The sequence below is a fragment of the Mobula birostris genome, chromosome 13, assembly GCF_030028105.1.
Source record: "Mobula birostris isolate sMobBir1 chromosome 13, sMobBir1.hap1, whole genome shotgun sequence".
Classification (NCBI taxonomy): Eukaryota; Metazoa; Chordata; class Chondrichthyes; order Myliobatiformes; family Myliobatidae; genus Mobula; species Mobula birostris.
The window spans coordinates 11,056,443-11,071,220 of record NC_092382.1 but is presented as its reverse complement, the minus strand read 5'-3'; the positions used below and the strand labels follow the sequence as shown (position 1 = coordinate 11,071,220).

Here is a 14,778-nt window from a genome sequence, read left to right as displayed (position 1 = left end):
TGCAGTTCCTTAGCAGGTATCGTCAGGTAGGGACAACTGAGCTACTTCTGGGGTATGGGAGATGAAAGAGAACACTTAAGAAAAGATGAGGAAGGTTAAAGAATACATGACATTGCCCAAGGAGACAAAGTGAACCAGAATCCAAAGGGGATTCTACAGAAATGTAAAGAACAAAATAATTGCAAGGGACAAAATTGGTCCTCTGGAAGACCGGAATGGTAATCAACGCATGAAGCCAATAGTTATTGGGTGGGGTGGTTATTATCGGTTTTATTCGGGAGTCGGAGGCAGAATCTACACAGAATATATAGAAGTCAGGTGAAGCAGCTCATGGAACATATACTTATTACAGAGGCGGACATGCTGCTGCCTTGAGGCAAAATCGGTTGACGAATTTCCAGGTCCTGCCAAAGGGTTCCTTCCGAACTTGTGGATGGCAAGTGCAGAATCTGCTCGGGATCCAGCAGAGATAATTAAACCACCCTCAGCAGCAAGTAAGACAACAAAAAATTAGAGAATAATGAATAAGACGATAAGGTAAAGGGGCAGATTGGGGAATTTGGCCCATCGAGTCGGCACTGCCATTTCATCCTGGCTGATCTAGGTACCCTCTCTGACTCAATCTACACGACCTTGAGATAAACGATCAGCATTAGGTCACTTGCCCATCGTGTTGATCGGTAATGTGAAATATTGTTCTGCTGTTTAAGAAAGGCTCTCTCCTGATGTGAGTCATGTCAGACGTGGGAAAGATATTGGACGGTATTCTAAGGGGTCGGGTCTATGACCATTTGGGCGGACAGGGACTGATTAGGGATAGTTAGCACAGTTTAGTGCCCTGCAAGTCGTGTCTAATGAACATGGTAGCGTTTTAAGGGGAATTTACTAGGAATGTTGATGAAGGCAAGGAAGTGGATGTTATGTGCATGGACTTTATCAAGATATTTGACAAGGTTCCGCATGGGATGCTGGTCAATGAAATTCAGTTGCTTGGCATTCAATGAGAGGTAGTAAATTGTATGAAGTATTGGCTTTGCGGGAGAAGTGAGATTGTGATTGCCTCTCTGACTGGAGGCCTGTGGAGTGCCAAAGGGATGGATACCGGTTCCGCTGTTGTTTGACATCTATATCATTGATCCAGATGATAATGCAGCTAACTGGATCCGCACATTTGCGGATGACTCCAGTATTGGGGGTGCAGTGGACAACAAGGAAGACTATTGGATTCCAGCGGGATCTGGACCAGCTGGACAACCGGTGGATGGATTTTAATGCTGACAAGTGTGAGGTGCTGCACTTCAGTCGGACCATCCAGGGTGAGATTTACCCAGTGAACGGTGCACTGGGGTGTGCGGTGGAACAAGAGGATCTGGCAGTACTGGTCCATAATTCATTTATGTGGCTGTAGAGGTATATAGGGGTCGAAATGAAAGCTTTTGGCCCGCTGCCTTTCATAAATCAAAGTGCTGATTACAGGAGACAGGATGTAATGTTGAAGTTGTATGAGACGCCATTGAGGCCTGACTGGGAGTATTGTGCGCAGGTTTGGTCATCTACTAACAAGAAAGCTATAAATCAGCTTGAAGCGGTTCAGAGGAAATTTACAAGGATCTTGTCGGATCTGGAGGACCTGAGTTATAAGGAAAGATTGGACAGGTTCGCACTTTATTTCTTGAAGTGCAGAAGATAGAGGGGGATTTGACAGAGGCATAATAAATACTAAAGGGAGCATATAGGGTAAATGCAAGCAGGATTTTACCACTGAGCAACGCACACACACAATGCTGGAGGAACTCAGCAGGCCAGGCAGCATCTGTAGACAAGTGTAAACTGTCGATGTTTCGGGCCGAGACCCTTCATCAGGACTGAGCCTGAAATGTTTACTCTTTTCGATAGATGCGGCCTGGTCTGTTGAGCTCCAGTGGCATTGTGTGCGTGTGGCTTTGACTTCCAGCATCTGCAGATTTTATCGTGTTTCTTTTTCCACTGAGGTTGGGCGAGACTACAGTCTGTGGTCATGGCAGAAGGACGAAAGTTGAAAAGCTGAAGAGGAAAATGAGGGGATTTTTTTTCACTCACTGGATCGTGAGAATGTGGAACGAGCTGCTACCGCAGTTGCTGCATGCATGCTCGTTTACAACATTTCAGAGAAGGTTGGATAGGTACATGGATGTTAGGGACATGGACGGCTGTGGGTCGGGGCAGGTCGATGCGAATAGGCGGTTTTTTCACAGAATAGATGTGTCTCCTTATTGGAAATCAAATCCACATCCAACTACCATCGCACCTTCAACAGCGCTCATTCCCAAACAACCTGTCACTCCCTACATGGGTCCAGTTTCTGACCATTTGGAATGGGCGTCTTTCAAGAAAGATAAATTTCTCAAATCTTTCTGGCGCAGTGTGAATCAACAACTCACTGGTTAACCGAGGGCGAAGGTGTTTCTTTTGACAAGAATTGCCCTGATTGAAATACAATAATCAGTTAATACTGATATCAATAAATGAATAGACATAAACATTCCTGACTCGTACACGGGCGAACGGGTTTGGTTTGTTTCTAGAAGAAAGGATGAAATTACGTGTCCCGGAACATAGAGTCATATAAAACGACAGCACAGAAACAGGCCCTTCAGCCCATCTAGTCAATACCGAAACCAGTTAAACTGCCTACCCGCACCGACCTACATCGGGATCATAACCCTCCATATCCCCACTATCCATGTATCGATACAAACTTCGCCTGAACGTTGAAATCAAGCTCGCCTGCACCACTTGTGCTGCAGGTTCATTCCATCCTGTCACCACCCTCTCAGTGAAGAACAATTACCTGGAGGTAACCCTGGGTAATTGCTAAAGTAAGTACATGTTAGGTACAGCTTTGTGGGCCGAAGGGCCTGTATTGTGCTATAGGTTATCTATGTTTCTGTTTCCTCTCACGTTCCCCATAAACTTCTCACATTTCACCCTGATTGTAGCCCAACCCAACCTAAACAGACAAAGCCTGCTTGCATTTACCACATCTATGCCCCTTGTAATTGTGCACACCTCTATCAAATCCCCCTTCCACTTTCTAAGGAATCCAGTCTTACCCTGCTCAACATTTCCTTATAACTGAAATCCCCCAGACACTGCAACATTTTTGTATTTTTTCTGTACTCCTTCAAACTTGCTTACACCTTTCCTGCAGGTAGGTGACCAAAACTGCACACTATTCTCCAAGTTAGACTTCACCACCGTATTATACAACTTCAACATAACTTTTTATCTCCTGTACTCAATACACTGACGTAGGAATGGCAACGTGCCAAAAGCTTTCTTTACCACCCTATCTACCTGTGGCACAACTTTTAATGGATTATGGATCTATGTCTGCAGATCCCTTTCTTTAATCACAGTCCTCAGTGCCCCACCGTTCACTGTGTAAGACCTAGCCTGGCTGGTCCGACAGAGGTGCGAAACCTTGCTGTTTTCTGTATTAATTTACATCAGCCATTTTTCAGCCCATCTTTACAGCTGATGCAGATCCTTCTGCAAACCGTGATGCCGTCCTCACTGTCCACTACAGTCCCATACTTGCTGCTATCCGCAAATCTGCTCACATTATCCTCCAGATCATTGATAGAGATGGGAAACAACAAACGACAAAGCACCGATCCCTGCAGCTGTCTATCCTGAGGCTGCGTCCTCTTGTCCTGGACTCCCCCACGCCCTTTTCACGTCTACTCTGTCTCGGCCTTTCAACATTAGAAAGGATTCAATGAGATTCCCCCCACCGCCCGCCCCCCTCCATCCTTCTGGATTCCAGCGCGTGCTGACCCAGAGTCATCAAACGTTCCTCGTGTGATAACCCTTTCATTCCTGGAATCGTCCTTGTGAAGCTTCTCCAATTCCAGCACATCCTTTCTAAGCCGAGGGACCGAAACCGTTCACAATACTCAAGGTTAGGCCTCACCCGGGCCTTGTTATGTCTCATCGTTGCTCTTGTACTCTAGAACTCTTGACATGAATGCTAACATGACATTTGCCTTTTCACCACCGACTCAACCTGCAAGTTAAACTTCTGGGTGTTCTGCACAAGGACTCCCAAGTCCATCTGCATTTCAGATTCCTGGATTTTCTCCCCGTTATAAAAATAGTCCGCACATTTATTTCTACTACCAAAGTACATGACCATGCATGTTCGAACATTTGCCACTTTCTTGCCCATTCTCCTAATCTGTCTAAGTCCTTCTGCATCTTACCTGTTTCCTGAACTCTACTTGCCTCTCTACCAACCTTCGTATCATCTGCAAACTCGGCGACAAACCCATCTGTTCTGCCATCTAAATTTTTAATATACACCGGGAAAAGAAATGCTTCCAACACCTACCACTGCGGAACACCACTAGTCACTGGCTGCCAACTAGAAAAATGACCCTTTTATTCCCACTTGCTGCCTCCTACCAATCAGCCAAGGCTCCAACCACCTTATTAACTTTCCTGCAATACCATAGGCTCTTAACTTGGTAAGCAGCCTCATGTGTGGCACCTTGTTAAAGGCTTCTGAAAGTCCAGATATACAACATCCGCAGCATCCCCTTTATCTATCCTACTTGTTATTTCCTCAAAGAATTCCAACGGGTCCGTCAGGCAAGATTATCTTGTCCTGTGTCACCAACTACACTATCATTTCTCTTTTATTTTTAACATACTTGAAAAACTTTTACTATCTACTTTGATATTATTTTCTAGCTTACTTTCATATTTCATTCGATTCCTTCTAGTGATTTTTAGTTGCTACCTGTAGGTTTTTTAAAACAAACTTCCTAGTCCTCTATCTTCCGACTAATTTTTGCTTTGTTGTGTGCCCTTTCTTTTGCTTTTGCAATGGCTTTGACTTTCCTTGTCAGCCACAGTTGTACTATTTTGCAATTTGAGTATTTCTTCATTTTTGGAATACACATGTCCTGCAGATTCCTCTTCCCCCCCCCCCCCCAGAAATGCACTGCATTGCTGCTCTGCTGACATTCCTGCCTGCAGCTCCATCCAATTTACTTTGACCGGCTACTCTCTCATTCCAATGTAATTTTCCTGACTCCACATAAATACTGCAACATCGGATTATATCCGATTATCAGTCTGGTCTTCCAAAGGTCCAATTTAACCCTTGCAATCTTTTTGCTCTGAACATGTTTGTGGAATTCCCAAAGATTTTCCTTCACCTTGTCTGCTAGAGGAACATCATGCCTTCTTTGAGCCTCCCGGGTTTCTTTCTTGAGCGTTCTCCTGCACTTGTTATACTCCATACGGACCTCATGTGATCCTACTTGCCATTCTCTGCTGTGCATCTCCTCTCCTCTTTTAACCGGCGCCTCAATATCTCCTGGCTATCAATATTCCTACACGTGTTATTCTTCCCTTTCATCTGACAGCCACTTGCAGGCTTTGTCGTCCCAACATTTATTTTTTAAAGGCCTCACACCATCCAAGTACACTTTTGCCAGAAGGCAGCCTGTCCCAATCCACACTTTCCAAATCCTTTCTGATAACATCAAAATGGTGCTTTCTCCAATATAGAATCTCAACCGACAGGTCAGATCTAACATTTTACATGTTTACGTGGACATTATGGCATCTTGGTCAGTGGATGAAAAGTGTCCTCATACACAAACTTCTGCCCCCTGCCCTGCCCCATTGCTTAATTGCAGATTCAGTATTTCACTCTCGCTCGTTGGGATTTCTGCTTACCGATGACGAAAACGCTTGACAATCTCTATCCCAACTAGTTCATTTACAATATGGGATTCCCAGCCATTATGTGGAAAATTAAAATAACCCACTCTAACAACTACAAGGTGCTTGCAATAATCTGGGATCTTACAAATGTGTTCCTCTAAATCCCGAGGACTGTTGGGTTGTCTTTAATATAGCCCCATTAACGTGGCCATACCTTACTTATTTCTCATATCCACACAAAACGCTTCACTAGTCGGGCTCTACAATTTGTCCTGACGGAGCACTGCCGTGACATTTTCTCTGACTAGTAACGCCACCCCTTCTTCATTAATCCTCCCCGCTCTGAAGCGCCTTAAAGAACAGTTCCCCGAAATAGCCGTGACGGGCGTGGAGTGTTTGTGCTGAAACTCGCCCTGCGCCGGACAGCCCCGTTCACACGTGGGTGGAGCCTCAACCCGGCTGGATCAAATTCACAGCTGGAACTGGCTGAATAAAACGGATAAGCTCCGCCCCACTGATTGCGTCAGAGGAATAAGGTGGAAAAGAGAGATCGACCCGGAAATCCAGACAGAAACTATCTGCGAACACGGGGGAAGGTTCACACAGCTTCTGTAATTCTGTCTGTGTTTGCTGGATTTGCCCTAGTCCCCTCACCTCCCGCTGACCGACCTGTACCAGGCTGGTGAGGAGGTGTGGGACCAGAACCGCCGACTGCCCCATTAACTCCGGCTCATCCGGACCTGTCTCTCTGTAATCAGCGACTAACACTTCATAACCGAATAGGGTCGGGAGCGGCAGCACAGACTGAATTCTCGGTGCACGGTCGGCACATTTGTTATCCGGGACCGCACTGCACACCGTCCGGTATCAACATCAGAGGTAAATGTTGTCTCCGATTCAGCAAATCAGTGAGCGTTTACAGCGGGGCTGGTCTTTTGTCGGGATCGGGAGGGAATACAAGGGGCGAAGGCAGCTCTAACACGTTCAACGAAGTAATTATTTACCAAATGAATGAAAAGAAACGACATTGTTACCTTCAGTCATACACATTTTTTTAGGGCGGTTTCTACTGAGTCAGTACAGATGAAGCTTGTTCACGATAATAATATCCAAAATGTCCCGCGGGGCAGGGCCGGGTCCCTTCTCCGATTTCTCTCTCTCTCACACAGTCACACACAGAGACACAGAGACACGCACACACAGTTAAAACTAACTACCCAGAAAAACAGGGCGACCGTAAGATTTTACTGTTTTACTGTTCGGGACGTGACGGTGGAGAATGCCACAGAGCAATTTGTTTAATTAAATCGCAAAGTATGATATCAGAACTACAAATAATGGCAGTTTGTGGTAAAATTAAATGCTGGAATCTCACAAAGTCTGGTCGCAATCGGAACAAGTAATCATTCAGACTGCAGACACTGGGGATCTTTCTTTTCTATATCAACGGCTGTCTATTGTTATTTTTCTGTAGCAGAAATAATTAAATACAATATTAAGCTTGCTTTGTGCACAGCTGCAGTGGAGTTGAACTGGTTTGTTTGGAATCCGCCCTGTGGACAGGCAGCCGCTTACACACAGAAAATCGCGCTGTGAGTCTCACAGAACAGCAATACCGGGCCCTCCCCCGTAGATAATAAATATCTGTCGCTGGACTGGTTGGAATGAAGTTAGCAGAAAACCACTCGAAAATATATCGACACGGAGACAGAACATTCTTGGTCAATTGAGGTGAGACTAATTCAAATTCTGTTATTTATTTCGGATCTTTATTTCCAATCAGCACGTTACCTGTGTTTTGGATCAGTGATCAAGAAGTCATCATTTCTATTGTAATCCTCCTCGGGCGGTGGTGGTGTCAGTGATCCTGTAGTTTTCCGTCTACACGTGTGAGAGCTTCCACAATTTATGTCAAAGATAAAAACATTTCTCGAACCAGGGGTTACGATTTCAAAGCCAGTGTGCGAAAAGCTGTTTAGCCAACACGGGTTCCGTATCCAAACTTGTCATTTCAGATGAATGCATGTGCTTTCCTCTTTCTGACTGTGTTTATTGTGGGTGTTTCGAGCTGATCTCCTCAACGTCATGTAGCAGCAAAGACCTTGATTTTGCTTAAGGCTTCGATACATTGCAAACAGGTGGGGGTGGGGATGGGGAAACAGTTTCAGAAAGCAGCACGTGGTATTGCAAAGCGAAAATCATGATTTCACGGTGTGGGACAGAAAGCTCGATGGGCTGGATGGTCAATTCTGCGTGGCATGTTCACAAGAGAAGCTCTGACGACAGTTACCGTAAATCAATTTAATGCGAACGGAGCATAGCACATGTAAATTACCTGTCGCTGAACCAAAGCCAAACATTGCCGTGATGTTTGGAAGGGAAGAGAACAGGAAAATCTAAAAAGAATCTAATCTAAAATTACATCATCCAGGCCGCTGACATAGGTGATAAACAACAATGGGCCCAGCGCCGATCCCTGGGATATCCCAGCAGCCACTGGTCACCAGTCAGAGGGTTAAACCATCTTTCAGAATTTGCTGGTTTCTCCCGCACAGCCGATGGCGAAGCCAATTTATCACCACATCCAGAATTTCCAAGTCCCTGAACCTCAGACCATAAGACAGAGGAGCAGCATTAGGCCATTCAGCCCATCGAGTCTGCTCCACCGTTCTATCATGGTTAATCCCGGATCCCACTCAACCCCATACACCTGCCCTCTCGCCATATCCTTTAATGCCCTGACCGATCAGGAAACTATCAACTTCCACCTTAAATATACACCTGGGCTTGGCCTCCACCGCAGTCCGTGGCAGAGTATTCCACAGATTCATTCCTCTCTGGACAAACAAACAATCTTCCTTACCTCTGTTCTAAATGGCCGCCCCTCAGTTTTGAGGCTCTGCCCTCTAGTTCAGGATACCGTCACCATCGGTAACATCCCCTCTACGTCCATCTTGTCTAGTCCTTTCAACATTCAGTAGGTTTAAATCAGATCCACACACATTCTTCTAAATTCCACTGAGTACAGGCTCAAAGCTGCCATACGCTTCTCATATGTTAACCCCTTCATTCCCGGAATCTTGCTCGTGAACTTCCTCTGGACTTTCCAATGACAACACATCCATTCTGAAAAATGGAGTCCAAAACTGTTAGCTATACTCCGAGCGCGGCCTAACCAGTGTCTTATAAAGGTTCAGCATAATCTCCTTGCTTTTATACTCTATTCCACTTCAAATAAATGCCAACATTACATTTGCCTTTTCCCAAAGACGCAACCCGTAAATTAACCTTCTGGGAGTCTTGCACGAGGACTTCTAAGTCCCTCTGCATCTCCGATGTTTGAAACTTCTCCCCATTTAGATAATAGTCTGCACTATTGCTCTTTTTACCAAAAAGCATTACCATACATTTCCCAACAATTAATCCATCTGCCAATTTTTTGCCCATTCTTCCAATTTGCCTAAATCCTGTTGCAATCGCATTGCTTCCTCAGCCCCACATACCCCCTCCAGCTATATTCGTATCATCCACGAACTTTGCCACAAAGCCATCAATTCTATTATTTAAATCATTGACAAACAATGTGAAAAGTAGCTGTCCCAATACTGACCCCTGAGAACCACCACTAATCACCGGCAGCCAACCAGAAAAGGCCCCTTTTATTCCCTCATGTTGTCTCTTGCCTGTCAGGCATTCCAGTCTCCATGCCAGTATCATGTCTGTAACGCCATCAGATGTTATCTTGTTAACCTGCCTCAGGTGTGGCACCTTATCAAACGCCTTCTGAAAATTCAGGTAAGTGATATCCATTGTCTAAGCCCTTCTGGCATCCCTAAGAAACCCATAATATTGTTTTCTTTACTACTCCGAAAGCATCACATCTGAGGCCGGCCTAGTAGCGCTAGGAGATGTGACTGTAAGATGACCGGGTCTAGATGCTCGTTATTACACGGTGCTGTGAAAGGACAGCAGCTCAAAGGGGAAAACTCGGTGTAGGTGTTAACTAAGGATTCCGAATGTTCTTTAATCGAGATATAGAGGTAGTAGTAATGCAGAATAAGTGTGATTTTAAATACTTAATAGCAGGGAAAAAGAGGCTGCGGGGAGAGTAAACACCAGAGATTCTGCGGATGCGGAAAAAAAGAGATTCGCACCCGAAAAGTAAGCATACAGGTACAGCAGGCAGTGAAGAAAGCTAATGGCATATTGGCCTTCATAACAAGGGGAGTTGAGTATAGGAGCAAAGAGGTCCTTCTGCAGTTGTACAGGGCCCTGGTGAGACCCCACCTGGAGTATAATATGCAGTTTTAGTCTCCAAATTTGAGGAAGGACATTCTTGCTATGGAGGCAGTGCGGCGTAGATTCGCTGGGTTAATTCCAGGGACGGCGGGAATGTCATATATTGAAAGATTGGAGGGACTGGACTTGTATACACTGGAATTTAGAAGGATGAGAGGGGATCTGATTGAAACATATAAGATTATTAAGGGATTGGACACGCTAGAGGCAGGACACATGTTCCCGATGTTGGGGGAGTCCAGAACCAGAGGCCACAGTTTAAAAATAAGCGGTAGACCATTTAGAACGGAGCTGAGGAAGCACTTCTTTACACAGAGGGTTGTGGATGTGTCGAATGCTCTGCCTCAGAAGGCAGTGGAGGCCAATTCTCTGGATTCTTTCAAGAAAGTGTTAGATAGAGGTCTTAAAGATAGCGGAGTCAATGGATATGGCGAGAAAGCAGGAACAGGGTACTGCTTGTGGATGATCAGCCATGATCAGAGTGAATAGCGGTGCTGGCTCGAAAGGCCGAATGGCCTGCTCCTGCACCTATTGTCTATTGTCTATTGAAATGCTGGAGGAAGTCCCCAGGCCTGGCAACATCTATGGAGAGAAATTCCTCGACCCGAAACGTTGTCTGTCTATTCCTCTCCCTAGATGCTGCCTGACCTATGATTTCATCCAGCATTTTGTAGTTGTCATAGACCCCAAAATAAGATCTGTCGGTTGGGTGAAGGTAAGTAGCTTTTGAAGATTTGCAGCTGCATATTGACAGGCAAGTCAATTGCCAAGGCTGTCGCAATCTGTCACAATGTTGTTTTAGAGTGTATGCTATAAACCTATGCGGGAAAAGATTATTTTGGGTTCGCTCCTTTTGTGCAACAAATACGGATTCATAAGAAACATTGTGAGTGGCTCCATGCTGTTGGACGCGGGATCAGGCTCCGCTAAATGGGGCTGAGTCAATGGGCCTCCGGTTATCTGTAGCCCGGTCATGACATTAGGTAACATTGGAAACACAGTACATTTGTAAGTAGGATTTGTGGTGATGCTGTGGTCCGACTTTTCCGACAATCGCGACATGGGCTTTAATACTAGACTAGTGCGGGATTAGATGATTAATCCCGTGACCTGGAAGAATGGGAAATGTGTGACTTGGCTCAAGGATTTTTCTAACCTTCTGTTCGTCCATCTGTATTCACTGTATCTCTCTCCCAGTAACACCTTAGCCCCGCTCCTCCTGTCACGTTGCTTTCCCAAGCCGCTACTCCTGCCGGGGAGTCAGCACCGCGAAAATTCAGTCCCTCTCTGTGTGCCTTGCGCTCCTGAGTGGGATCAGAACGCCTCATATCATGACCGGGTGCAGTCCCACCCCACTCCCACGTGTGCTAAACTTAATTTGTCTGCCATGTCTTTATTCCCCATGATCAATTCACCTGTTTCTGACTGTAAGGGACCTACATTTGTCTTAAAACCAATCTTTTTCGTTTCACATATCTATAAAAGCTTTTACAGTCAGTTTTTATGTTCCCTGCCAGCTTTCTCTCATAATCTTTTTTTCCCTTTCCTAATTAAGCCCTTTGTCCTCCTCTGCTGGACTCTGATTTTCTCCCAGTCCTCAGGTGTGCCGCTTTTTCTGGCTAATTTGTATGTTTCTTCTTTGGAATTGATACTAACCTTAATTTCCCTTGTCAGCCACGGGTGCACTACCTTCCTTGATTTATTCTTTTTCTAGACTGGGCTGAACAATTGTTGCAGTTCATCCATGCGATCTTTAAATGTTTGCCATTGCATATCCACCGTCAACCCTTTAAGTATCATTTGCCAGTCTGTCTTAGCTAATTCACGTCTCATACCTTCAAAGTTACCCTTCTTTAAGTTCAGAACCTTTGTTTCTGAATTAACTATGCCACTCTCCATCTCAATGAAGAATTCCACCATATTATAGTCACTCTTACCCAAAGGGCATCGCACGACAAGATTGCTAACTAACCCTTCCTCATTGCCCAATATCCAGTCCAGAATAGCCTGCTCTCTAGTTGGTTCCTCGACACTATCCCGCATACATTCCAAGAAATCCTCTTCCTCGGTACCCTTACCAATGTGGTTCACCCAATCTATCTGTAGACTGAAGTGACCCATTATAACAGCTGCTCCTTTATTGCACGCATTTCTAATTTCCTGTTTGATGCCATCCCCAACCTCACTACTACCGTTAGGTGGCCTGTACACAACTCCCTATGTATCGATTGACAGCGAGGTGGAGATCGGCACACATTGTGGTTGCCCGGTGAGGAAGTCAAGGATCCAGTTGCAGAGGGAGGTAGAAAGGCCCAGCGGTTTGAGCCTTTTGATCAGATCTTAGGAATAATTGCATTACAGGCTGACCTCTGGTCGAGAAACAGCATTCTGATATAAGTATTCGTATTGTCAAAGTAATACAAAGCCGCATGATGAGCCGATGAAATTGCATTGTGGCCTATTGTGGATACAGGTAAATGACAGTGGGCCAAGGTCCTTGCTAAGGGAAGAGCTAATTGTAGCCATCGCAAACCTCTCAGAGTAGTGTGAGTACAATGGATGATAGTCCTTAATACAGCTCATGCTGCTCTTCTTGGGCACTGGTATGATTGTCCCCCTTTTAAGGGATGTGCAATCTTCCAACTGCAGCAAAAATGACTGCATCTCCGAAAAAGTCATAGAACACAACTCCTGTTGTTCTGGGGTGGCTGAAATCCCTTTTAACTCCATGCGACGACTGCACCCACCACATCCTCTCTCTCCCAAAATCGATGGAAAAAAAAACATTTCCCCACGATGTCATTCGTGCCCCAGGATTAGTCTCAGTAAGGTACACTAGTAATGCCATCACTGTCCCAGGTTGGGATGTAGAATGGAACACCAGTAATGGCAATCAGAGAACCAGGTGGGGCTCGGTCTTGGACACTTGTAATGCCATCAGTGTCGCAGGATGGGGTGTAGAATGGAACACCAGTAATGGCAATCAGAGAACCGGGTGGGGCTCGGTCTGAGACACTAGTAATGCCATCACTGTCCCAGGTTGGGATGTAGAATGGAACACCAGTAATGGCAATCAGAGAACAGGGTGGGGCTCGGTCTGAGACATTAGTAATGCCATCAGTGTCCCAGGATGGGGCGTAGAATGGGGCAACAGTGATCGGATTCAGTATCGCAAGAGCGTGGTTATCTGGGGCGAGAACCGTTTGGCCAGGTCATGAGTTATGTGTATCTGGACTATCTACTGCTGCCCCTATTACAGTCTGTCTGTATAAAGTTAATTTGACTAATATCTCAACAGTTGACTCTGGGTCTGAAGAGATGTTGGCACACGTTGCTGTGCTGTAATTTTTTTAATAAATGCAGAATGACGGTGATAATTGGACCATACTATTTTAACCATTTAACCTGGAAGTTGAACAATTCAACTCATTCTTGTCAATTTGTTGGCCATGGCGGATTTAAAATCTGGAAGAAAATGTCGAACTCGAATGGGTCAAGGACAGTGGAAGCAGACAGGTGAATTGTCTTTGCTCCTGCCACGTGCTTGGAGATGGAAGCTGCCATTTTCTGGAACTGTTTTACATCCTCCATTTTGTGAGATAAAGTTGCTTCGCTCTGTGTTTTAAAATCGACACAACGATGCTTCAGGTCATCTGCTAAACTGGAGATCCTTTCCAAAGAAGTTATTTGTGAGGTGTTCTTTGATATAATATAACATGTAGCTTTGTGAATGATGCGGTTGGTCCCTGCCTGACGTGATTAGAGCTGGCTGCTGAAGAGAATGCATTAGGGTTCTATCCCTAGTTATCCTCCTGATCTTGATGAATGTATAGAATGCCTTAGGATTCACCTTAATCGAACTTACCAAGAATTTTTCGTGACCCCTCCTGTCTTTCGTAATTCCCTTTTTCAGTTATGTTCTGGTGTCTTTATACTCCTCGTCTGTTTTGTTTGATCCTAACTGAAGCTTTATATACGTTTCATTTTCCTTCTTGACCAAATGTATCACATCCCTGGCCATCTAATGTCCTCCTGTCTTTTCATCCCCGTCCTTTCTTTTAACAGGAACTTTTGATAAATGTCAAAAGTTGAATAATTCCCCAAGAATAGTGCAACAGCGTTTTGACGTCATTGCAAACTGCCACACACACTTTCCTCACAACTGCTGAAATCAAATGTAACCTGTTCGACAAATCACTCTCACTGGGGTGTGAACAAAGTCACTTTAATATTGTATGTAACCATTTCTGCTGAAGTGTAGAATGTTAGAGCCTTTAATGTGATATAAAGAACATGAACTAGGGTCTCGAACCTGTAACGTTACCAGTTAAATTTGCTGCCCTGTTTTCTGTGAGTTTACAAAATTTTACAAATTTTACAAGAAGAGGAAGGGCAGGGTGAGTGTGTGCAAGTTGGAAGCTGGAGAGGGGGAAGCGAAAATTATGTGGGGGAAGAATACATCAAGGAAGGTAGTGCACCCGTGGCTGACAAGAGAAATTAGGAATAGTATCAATTCCAAAGAAGAAGCATACAAATTAGCCATAAAAAGTGGCTCACCTGAGGACTGGGAGAAATTCAGAATTCAGCAGAGGAGGACAAAGGGCTTAATTAGGAAGGGGAAAAAGATTATGAGAGAAAACTGGCAGGGAACATAAAAACTGACTGTAAAAGCTTTTATAGATATGTAAAAAGGAAAAGACTGGTAAAGACAAATGTAGGTCCCCTACAGACAGAAACAGGTGAATTGATTATGGGGAGCAA

At 44.9% G+C, this 14,778-nt stretch overlaps 1 protein-coding gene across 10 annotated transcripts in view; it reads left to right on the top strand.

The window, feature by feature from the left end:
• The first annotated feature begins 6,277 nt into the window (after positions 1 to 6,277).
• The window catches only part of LOC140208370 (NACHT, LRR and PYD domains-containing protein 3-like), a 73,032-nt gene continuing 64,531 nt past the window's right edge, over positions 6,278 to 14,778 (top strand). For 9 of the 10 annotated variants that reach the window (XR_011888747.1, XR_011888746.1, XM_072276992.1 and 6 more), the window contains exons 1-2: positions 6,278 to 6,597; positions 7,235 to 7,449. The gene's annotated coding sequence lies outside the window, so the exon portion shown is untranslated. Of the gene's footprint in view, positions 6,598 to 7,218; positions 7,450 to 14,778 lie in introns of all 10 variants that reach the window. The other variant, XM_072276993.1, reaches the window with a different exon arrangement.